We start from the raw sequence: 9,260 nt of genomic DNA on the forward strand, positions 1-9,260 counted from the left end.
ATTTATCATGACCCTTTCATGTGGACCCCTTAAAGTTGTAAGCCTTTAAAAAGGCCAATAATTTATTTTTTGGGGAGCTTGGCTCTTAAGATGCAAATCTGCTGACAGTCCTGACTGAATAAAAAACCTCTTCCTTCTTTAATCTGGTGTCTGAGGAGTTTTGTCTGCGGCTCGTCCTGCTGCATTATAACACCCAGAGAAAAATTATTCCAAGTTACTTTAAGATTCATTGACTTGACTATATATCTCTAGTAAAGTATACTCTAAGGACAGAAATAATTTTTTTAAAATCTTAAACTTTTCAATAATAATGGTGGTGGTACTATCGTAATTGTTCTGAAACTTTAAAAAATGTGTGTATTGTTTGATAAAGTAAATGAGTAATTATATCGGCATAACTGATAATTTGGGTTTCCAACATTGGAGAATAGAGACACAGATGTAAGACTGATGAGGTTAAGTAAAAATCCTGTTGTTTGAATTTGAATTGGGAGTATCGGTTTGAACTGTAGCTCTATTTGGGAGAGGTCTAGACACATGACTTTTCAACAGTGATGAGTACCACTTGCACCTAGATTGTGGTTTGCAAATACCAGCTCCCACTAAAAGGAACCAGGGTCTCCAGAAGAAATGATTAAATCTAGGTATGGGGCAAGAAGTGTGCCAGTTGAACCTGGTACACCTTATCATTTCAGAAAATAAAGAAGTATTGACAACTAGGGTTATGTTAAAGGCCTCAGGAATCAATCTAAAAAGCCTTCCATAGGTCAAAGATGGAACAATTTGAGCATCAATAGGAATAATAACTACAAGCATTTGAAACACATGTCACAGGAATTTGGTATATAACAACCCTTAAGAAGCAAGCAAATAAACAACTAAATAAACAAAACCTCATTGGTCAGTTTTCGTATGCTAGGGAACAAATTATTATTTTGAAAGATGTTAAATAAAGGAATAAAGCAAGCATTTATTACTTTCCTATATAAACTGTTACCCATGGTAGACAACTAGTTGATGAGAGGAAGTTTCTCCTTGTAGGAATAATCCAATTTATAAGTGAATAATGAACGATAGGTTTAGAATATTACTATTTTGCAACTCCTAATGAACGAATGGATCTAGGTAATAATCTTTAATGGTTGTTTAATCTCAGAAAGAGAAACCCAGACATTATGTATTTTCTGATAAAACACAAACCTCCTATGAAATACTTTGGCCAAAAAATTAAACTTGAATCAGATCAAGCCTATTATCAGTTTATTTTTATTTATTTATTTTTATTGTGCTATCAGTTTATAGAAAACAGGGCAGAGAGGCATGTAAAATAGCACCCTGATTAATCAGTGAAGTCCAGATTGTGGGAAACTCTACAGGACAAAATCTAGTTTCCCCAAGAAATATATTGAAAGAGATAAAAGAGAAATGCCAAGAGACTGAAGAAAGTGACTTAAGTGACATGTCAGTTAACTTTAAGCTGTAGAACTTATTTGGATCCTTATTTAAATAAACGGAAAACCCCCAAATTTCCATCAAGTAGGGAAATTCATTCACTTGATATTTGACATTGTGATTTGAAGAGATATAATAAAGATGTCACTCTGTTCGAAGAGTCTCCATCTTTAGAAATTGGTACCGAAATGTTTACGATTCTGAGTTGTGCTTCAAAATAATGGGGGCGGTGAGCGCAGCGGTGGAAGCGTGGCGGGGTGCAAGTTGGAAATGAGATCGGTAATTCCTCAGGCCGTCCACAGGTACATGACGGTTCATTTAGAGACCAATGAGAGCGAAAGGCTGCTGCCATCTCCTCGGAGGGACATGACGGTAGCGCTGTAACTGGGGACAAGGCATTTACTTCAAGAAATCTCGTCGACAAGTTCCTCGGGCCCCTGAAGCAGGGCTCCTGAGGCAGCTCCGCCAGTGTGTGGGTGCGCACCCACACATTCCGCTGCCGATCTGCCCCTTGGGGTGGGAAGATCTTACAAACTGCGTGTCTCTCCCACTTAAATTAGTAGTCAGCCTGAAATAAACCCGCCCTCACCACAACACCGCCACCGACACCGGTAGTGCCTGCCTCAGCATCCGCCACGCCTCCTAGTACCCCGGCAGGGTGCGTGCGCGCTCTCGGGGACAGGGGTCTCCAGCCGAGCGCGTGCGAAGCAGGGCCACGGCGCCTGCGTGGAGCGGCGCCTGCGCAGCGGAGGCTGTGGACCCCATTTCCCAGGAACACTGCGTTCCTGGCCCCGCCCAGTGTCCCAGAGTCCCTTTCGAGCCGGAAGCTGGGCTCCTCCCTACGTCTCTTTCTGGGTCGCGGAGCTGTCCTTTCTGAAACCTGAGGGAGTCGTAGTTCAGGGAGGGGCAGCTCTTGCACCTAGGGCCGTTAAGAACGAGTTTTAGGTTCGAATCCCATCTTATGGAAGGTGGTATTGGTCCCTTGGGTGTCCTACCCGTCTCAGCCAAACTGCGGGCCATTTCGTGGGGTTGGCAAGGGGAGTTACCCCGCCAGTCGGTAGACTCGCGGCCCCTCGGAGGCGGGAGGAAGTCGAGCATCGACAGGAGCTGGGGTGCAGGGAGGAGTCTCAGTTAAGAATGAAAAGGGTGGCCAATGGTGGGCCAGGCGCAGTGGCTCACGCCTGTAATCGCGGCACTTTGGGAGGCCGAGGTGGGCGGATCACGAGGTTAGGAGATAAGAGACCAGCCTGGCCAACATGGTGAAACCTCGTCTGTACTACTAAAAATTCAAAAATTAGCTGGGCGTGGTGGCGCGCGCCTGTAGTCCCAGCTACTCGGGAGGCTGAGGCAGAAGAATCGCTTGAACCCAGGAGGCAAAGGTTGCAGTGAGCCGAGATTGCGCTACTGCACTCCAGCCTGGGCGACAGAGCGAGATTCCATCTCAAAAAAAAAAAAAAAAAAAAAAGAATGAAAAGGGGACTCGCTTCCGAGAAGCTGCCCTCTTTGCAAACTTAAGGGACTGAAGTTAGGGAGAGGAAAGGGATACACATCTGTTAGTGCGAGTTGCATGTCTTGTTAGTGCGAACTTAAACCCGTTTCCTTTCGGAAGACTTTGGTGAAAGAGTACAGGAACACCAGCCACTCCAGAAAGAGAAGACCGCTCCTCTTGAATCCGCCCATTTAACTCCTCCCACAGGCTCTGCGTTCCGCATGCCTCCACCTTGATTTTAGACAGTTAAAGGCGCACAATCGAGGAATGTCGACAGAGGGCGTCCTTGCTCTAAGTAGCATTGTCCCCCTGCTTCCTGAGCGGAGATGAATGATTATTCTCTGAACCTGGACTTCTGGCGTTGTGCCTCTATCCATTTCCCTGCTTCAAAGCTCTCCTAATTGACTTTGTTTTCGGACCCTTCCCCACTTTACCCTCCAGGAGTGTTGCTTCTTTTATTTCTTTGCTTTGCTGTTGCTTCTTTGCCTGGATGGTTGTTTGGCTTAGTAAATAGACCTAGACCCCACCCCATGGTGTAGAAGCAGTTGGTGGACTTCTACAAAGGGCCACATAGTACACATTTTAGGCTTTGCAATCTGGTTATGGTTGTAAGTTCGGCTGTTGTAGCACAAAAGCAGCCTTGGACAGTAAACAAATAGGTGTGGCTGTGTTCCAACAAAACTTCATTGAAATTTGAATTTCACTGTAATTTTCACGTGTCATGAGATTTTTTTTTAACCATTTAAAAATGTAAAAAATAATGTGTGTGTGTGTTTTAGCTTGGGCCGCCAGCTAGCAGTAGTTTGCCAATTCTTGGTAGAGAAACAGAGCAGTCTCCACCTAGGTCTGGGAATTCTGGGAGAGAGGTCCTTGCCAAAATAACAGTTCATGGCCTGCTTTTCTAGATCTGGGAGTGAGTAGGACTACTACTAGACTCTCATTTGACCTCTCCTTTGGGAATTGCAGGGTATATAGTGCCCACTGATTGGTGGGAATTTTGTCAAGGTGGGTCTGATAATCTGTGGCTTCTTTCCCTTCCCAGCTCTTTAGAATCTTTCTTTCTTTTTCATCGTTCTCTCCCTCTCTCTTTTTAGAGATGTGTTCTTGCCATGTTGCCCAGGCTGAGCACAGTGACTATTCACAGGCCGGATCTAGTGCACTGCAGTCTTGAACTCCTGGCTTACAGTCCTGCTGGTTTCTGAGAAGCAGGGGAAGAAATGGCCACCATGCTCTGCAGCTAGGTCTCAGGTAGGTTTGGGCCGTCTCTCTTTTCTGGTTTCTAGGCTTATCTCAACTCGGCATGCACCTCTCCCTAGAAAGGTGCATCCTGAGTTGAGATAAGTATTCATCCTGGTCACAAGATGAATACTTTTCATTCTTCCACTACATAATCATTTTAAAGTTGTTTCATCTATGATGAGTATTCTGTGTCCTAGAAGAGAGGTGGTACCTGGGTCAGTCCCTTTCCAGTCTGGAGTCTAACACCTACAGATTAAATGAATGTGAAAATATAAAAATGCTTTGTAATTACAAAGCACTTTACAAATACAAATGTTGCAGTAAAGAAAAAAAGTATGGTTGACATCTTTCTTTATCCTGGAAAGTACAAATCTATCTCTTTTGAATACTTAGCACTTCTCTGAACTACTGTATCTTGCCAGCACTTTGCACAGTGCATATTAGAATGATTCATTCAGTTAATATTTATTGAGTGCCGACTTGCCTACTGTGCATCTCTTAGTGCCTTTCTGGTTCTTTTTTTTTTTTTTGAGACGGAATCTCGCTCTGTCACCCCAGGCTGGAGTGCGGTGGCGTGATCTCGGCTCACTGCAACCTCCGCCTCCCGGGTTCAAGTGATTCTCCTGCCTCAGCCTCCTGAGTAGCTGGGACTACAGGCGCGTTGCACTGTGCCCAGCTAATTTTTGTATTTTTAGTAGAGACGGGTTTTGCCATGTTGGCCAGGCTGGTCTCGAACTCCTGATCTCAGGTGATCCACCCGCCTCGGCCTTCCACAGTGGTAGGATTATAGGCATGAGCCACCAAACCCGCCCCCTTTCTGGTTCTTAAGTGAATCTTCTCCATTACTGCTTTCTTTTGGTTTGAGAAAGGGCAGGACCAGAAATTGGCCTTCTCAGCATCCTTGATCACTTCCATTTTAGTGGCACCAGAGTCCCCTTAGCAGGTGGGACTTCCTAGGACCCTAGTGTAAGGTATTATAGAGTTGGCTCTTGGCCCTTGGTATGCAAATGTTCTGCATTTCTTTTTTCTTTTTTTTCTTTTTTTTGAGACGGAGTCTTGCTCTGTCGCCAGGCTGAGTGCAGTGGCACGATCTTGGCTCACTGCAACCTCCGCCTTCCAGGTTCAAGCGATTCCCCTGCTTCAGCCTCCCAAGTAGCTAGGACTACAGGTGCATGCCAGCATGCCTGGCTAATTTTTTGTATTTTAGTAGAGATGGGGTTTCACCATGTTAGCCAGGATGGTCTCAATCTCCTGACCTCGTGATCTGCCCACCTCTGCCTCCCAAAGTGCTGGGATTACAGGCGTGAGCCACCATGCCTGGCTATGTTCTGTGTTTCCCCCAACCACAGATTGGAAATATTGAGCAGAAAACCCTCAAAATAATGCAATAAAAATTTAAAACTACTGTGTAACAACTATTTACATGGTATTTACATTGTATTAGGTATTATAAGTAATCTAGAGATGATTTAAAGTATTTGGGAGAATGTACATCAGTTATATGCAAATACTATGCCATTTTTTATATCAGGTACTTGAGCATCCAAGGATTTTGGTATCCATGGGCGTCCTGGAACCAATCCTGGAACCAATACTGAGGGATGGCTCTACTTTAATGTAAAATATAGTGCTCAGCATGAATATTCCAGGTATAGTTTAAAATCACTTTACAGTGGAGATCATTCCTTTTCAACTTCTGGATGCAGATCTTATTTTGGTATGGCCCAAAATTGTTCTTCAGGAAAAAGCCTCTACTCTTGTAGGCATGAAACAGCCAACTTTATTGTAAGACCAATAGGACTAAGATGATTATTGGTGAATAAGAGAGTGGCTCCTAGCTCCCCTGTCAAAGTTATAATGAATTTAGAGAGAAGAGGTGTGGGGATGAAAACAATTTAGTTTTAGGTTAAACCACATAAGGTACTTATGAGATAGTTCTGGGTGATCACTGACTATATGGCTTTGAAACTTGGGATAGATCTGAGTGAAAAATTGGTAGTGGGAGGTGCATCCTGAATTGAGATGTTCGTATTTAAACATTTGAATTTAAGAAACTGTACGGGAGGGGACCTCCTCTTTTGGCTTTGGAGGCCCCCATACCCCATCTCTGTACAGGGGAGCTGCTTATTTCTTCCTTCTCCCTTCTTTCTTGCCCCTCTTGCCTATTAAGCTCTCCACCCCTTAAAACCACTCCATGTGTGTCCGTGTCATTTCATCTAAACCGGCATGAGGACCAAGAACCCTGGTATTCCTCCACTCATCGGAGCCATATCATTTTGGTGCATTGGCCGGGAAAGGAAATTCAATCATGAGACTGGTGAATACGGAGCGGATTTCAACTTTAAATCCGTCCTTTAATCTCAAGGCTCTCTTCCAGCTACCCTGTCGCCAAACTTTCTTTCTCTTTCTATCCGTGGTCTCTCTCTCTGTGTGTGTCTAAATGGGCAGGATTCTGTTAGAAAAGATCGTGAATCAAGGCAGGCAGTGACTCAATAAATGTCTCTCTATGTTTTATCTGGCAAGCACATGGTATTTCTAAGCCACCTAGTAGAAATCAGGCTCTAGACCTCTTCTAAGAACCGTAAGTTTCTGCTTTTTAACAGGAGGAGGATGTCTTCCGTAGCCAAATTTTAGTCTCAATATTGTCCCACTGGCAGGAAGATGGCCATTCAGTTCCTATGTTCCTTTAAGCCATCATTCTGGCTCCTACTAAGACAGTACTTAATTAGTAAGGGGATTTTAAGTCCAGAAGTTAACCGGAACCATTCTTCTATGGGTAAATGCTTTAGCATGGGCTATAATAGCAGGATATACGGTTCAATCCAGCACGCCCCCTCCCTTAAGGGGCTCTTCCTAATTACATGGTTTTTCTTGAAATCCATTTTTTGGGAGGCCACACAAGTCTAGGAGGTCAAAGGGAAATAAAAGGCAGAAAACTGATTGCTTGGAAACAGCGTGACTAAGGCCCCAAACTCAGATCCTCTGGTGCCATGGCTTGGAGGGTTACACCTGCAGTCATGGGTGGCATATTTAAATGGGTGCTGGGAATCCAGGAACGAAGGAGAGAAAATAGTTGGGAGACACCTCCTACTGCTTTCTTCTCCATTCTCGATCTCATACCAAAAGGAAGGAGACTAAAAGGATGCTTTTATTCTCACTTCTCTTTCTAGATGGGTAACAGATCGTCTTCAACATGCACTCCCCTTGAGTGTATTTTGAAGCATTGGGACTCTTTCGACCTTGAAACTTTGAAGAAAAAGTGGCGTATTTTCTTTTGCAGTCATATTGGGCAGGCCCAGGGAAAACAGTTCTCCCCAAATTAAAAAAGTAACTTTCAGGGAAGTCATCTGAGGGTCCCCCTTATTTGGGGCCCCTTCAAGTTCCCTTCTCATTGCAGGACCTTTGGCAAGTAAAGGGAGACTTAGGCCAATTTTCTGACGACCTTAATAAGTACACAGAACCTTTCCAAAATTTAACTCAGGTATTTAACCTCTCGTGAAGGGATGTTATGTTGCTGCTAAGGCAAACCCTCACTGTAGCTAAAACAGGCAGCTCTGCAAGCAGAAGAAAATTTTGGAGATAAGCAATATGTCTCCTATAGTAGAACAAAAGGGAAAAGAAAAAATTGGGAAGGCAAAGGGGAAACAGCATTCCCAATAGGAAAAGAGGCAATACCTCCTGACAACCCTAATTGGAACTCCTTTCTGTGGTGGCTTTCCTTCTTCCGCAGTGTAACATGGCTTCTATCTCTTTTATAATGTTCTTCCAACATGGAAAAGGCTAATTTTCCAAACCTTAAAAAGCTTGGCATAGAGTTGAGCTGGGGGAAGGAAACCCAGAAGCCTGATATGCTGGCAAAAGGGTAAAATCTTCTTACTGGTTGGGCTTTTGGCTTCTCTCTTCTTGTGGAAACTGGAAAAGGGATAATAAAGGGATAATAAAAGGGATAATAAAGATGATTGTTTATGTTTTCTTTAAATTTATAATCAATGAAAAAGGATTTGTGAGGTTGGTCTTAAGCTGTAAACAATCTGCTCTGCTTTGTATATCTTTCTGTATGGTTGTGTTAAAGAAAAGGTATCTTGGCCGGGCCCGATGGCTCACGCCTGTAATCCCAGCACTATGGGAGGCCGAGGTGGGTAGATCACGAGGTCAGGAGATCGAGACCATCTAACACGGTGAAACCCCGTCTCTACTAAAAAAAATCACAAAAAATTAGCCGGGCCTGGTGGCAGGCACCTGTAGTCCCAGCTACTCGGGAGGCTGAGGCAGGAGAATGGCATGAACCTGGGAGGCAGGGCTTGCAGTGAGCCGAGATCACACTACTGCACTCCAGCCTGGGCGACAGAGCGAGATTCCGTCTCAAAAAAAAAAAAAGAAAGAAAGAAAGAAAAGGTATCTTAGGTCAGGATGCAGGCCGAGAACCCCACAAGCCTGCTGTTCAAACCAGCCCAGCAAAGCGTCAACTGGCAAACTTGGCTACAGGCCTCCATCTTGTTTCATGTCATGGGAACATAATCTGTAGCCGCATGGCAATACTTTGTTTTAGTCTCCGCCATTTTACAATGGTGGCTGTCTTCTTGTGCTAAATGAGATACGCCAATTTGTCAGTCTGGGCTGTGTCAGCTGATCCATCAAGGGCAGGGTTTACAAAACATCTTAAGCACTGATCATGAGAGCAGTTTAGGGAGGGCCAAAATCTGGTAGCCTCCAGCTACATGGCTCTTGGGCCATGGTTTCTAATCCTGTAGCTAGTTTCTTGGTCTGGTCCCCAGGCAAGAGGGAAGTATATCTTGAGAAGCAGCTGTTATCGTCTTTGTTTTAGACTATCAACTGTAAATCAGGCTCCTCCCAAAGTTGGTTCAGCCTATGCCCAGGGATGGGCAAGGACAGCTTGGGGGCTGTAAACAAAATGGAGTTGTTTGGGTCAGATCTCTTCCACTGTCTCAGTCACAATTTTGCAGTGACAGTTGTAAAAGCTGCCTGTCCGGGTGGATCACGAGGTCAGGAGTTCAAGACCAGCCTGGTCAACATGATGACACCACATCTCTACTAAAAATACAAAAATTAGCCGGGCGTG

The 9,260-nt window shown here is 44.4% G+C and overlaps 1 long non-coding RNA gene across 1 annotated transcript; it reads left to right on the plus strand.

Annotated features, from left to right (window-relative positions):
* The first annotated feature begins 2,269 nt into the window (after positions 1–2,269).
* LOC108582589 lies at positions 2,270–8,139 on the plus strand. Its single transcript, XR_002518002.2, has 3 exons — positions 2,270–2,397; positions 4,036–4,189; positions 6,351–8,139. It is a non-coding gene; the product is annotated as an uncharacterized LOC108582589 (long non-coding RNA).
* Positions 8,140–9,260: the final 1,121 nt, after the last annotated feature.

The sequence above is a fragment of the Papio anubis genome, chromosome 17 (assembly GCF_008728515.1).
Source record: "Papio anubis isolate 15944 chromosome 17, Panubis1.0, whole genome shotgun sequence".
In the NCBI taxonomy this organism is placed as follows: Eukaryota; Metazoa; Chordata; class Mammalia; order Primates; family Cercopithecidae; genus Papio; species Papio anubis.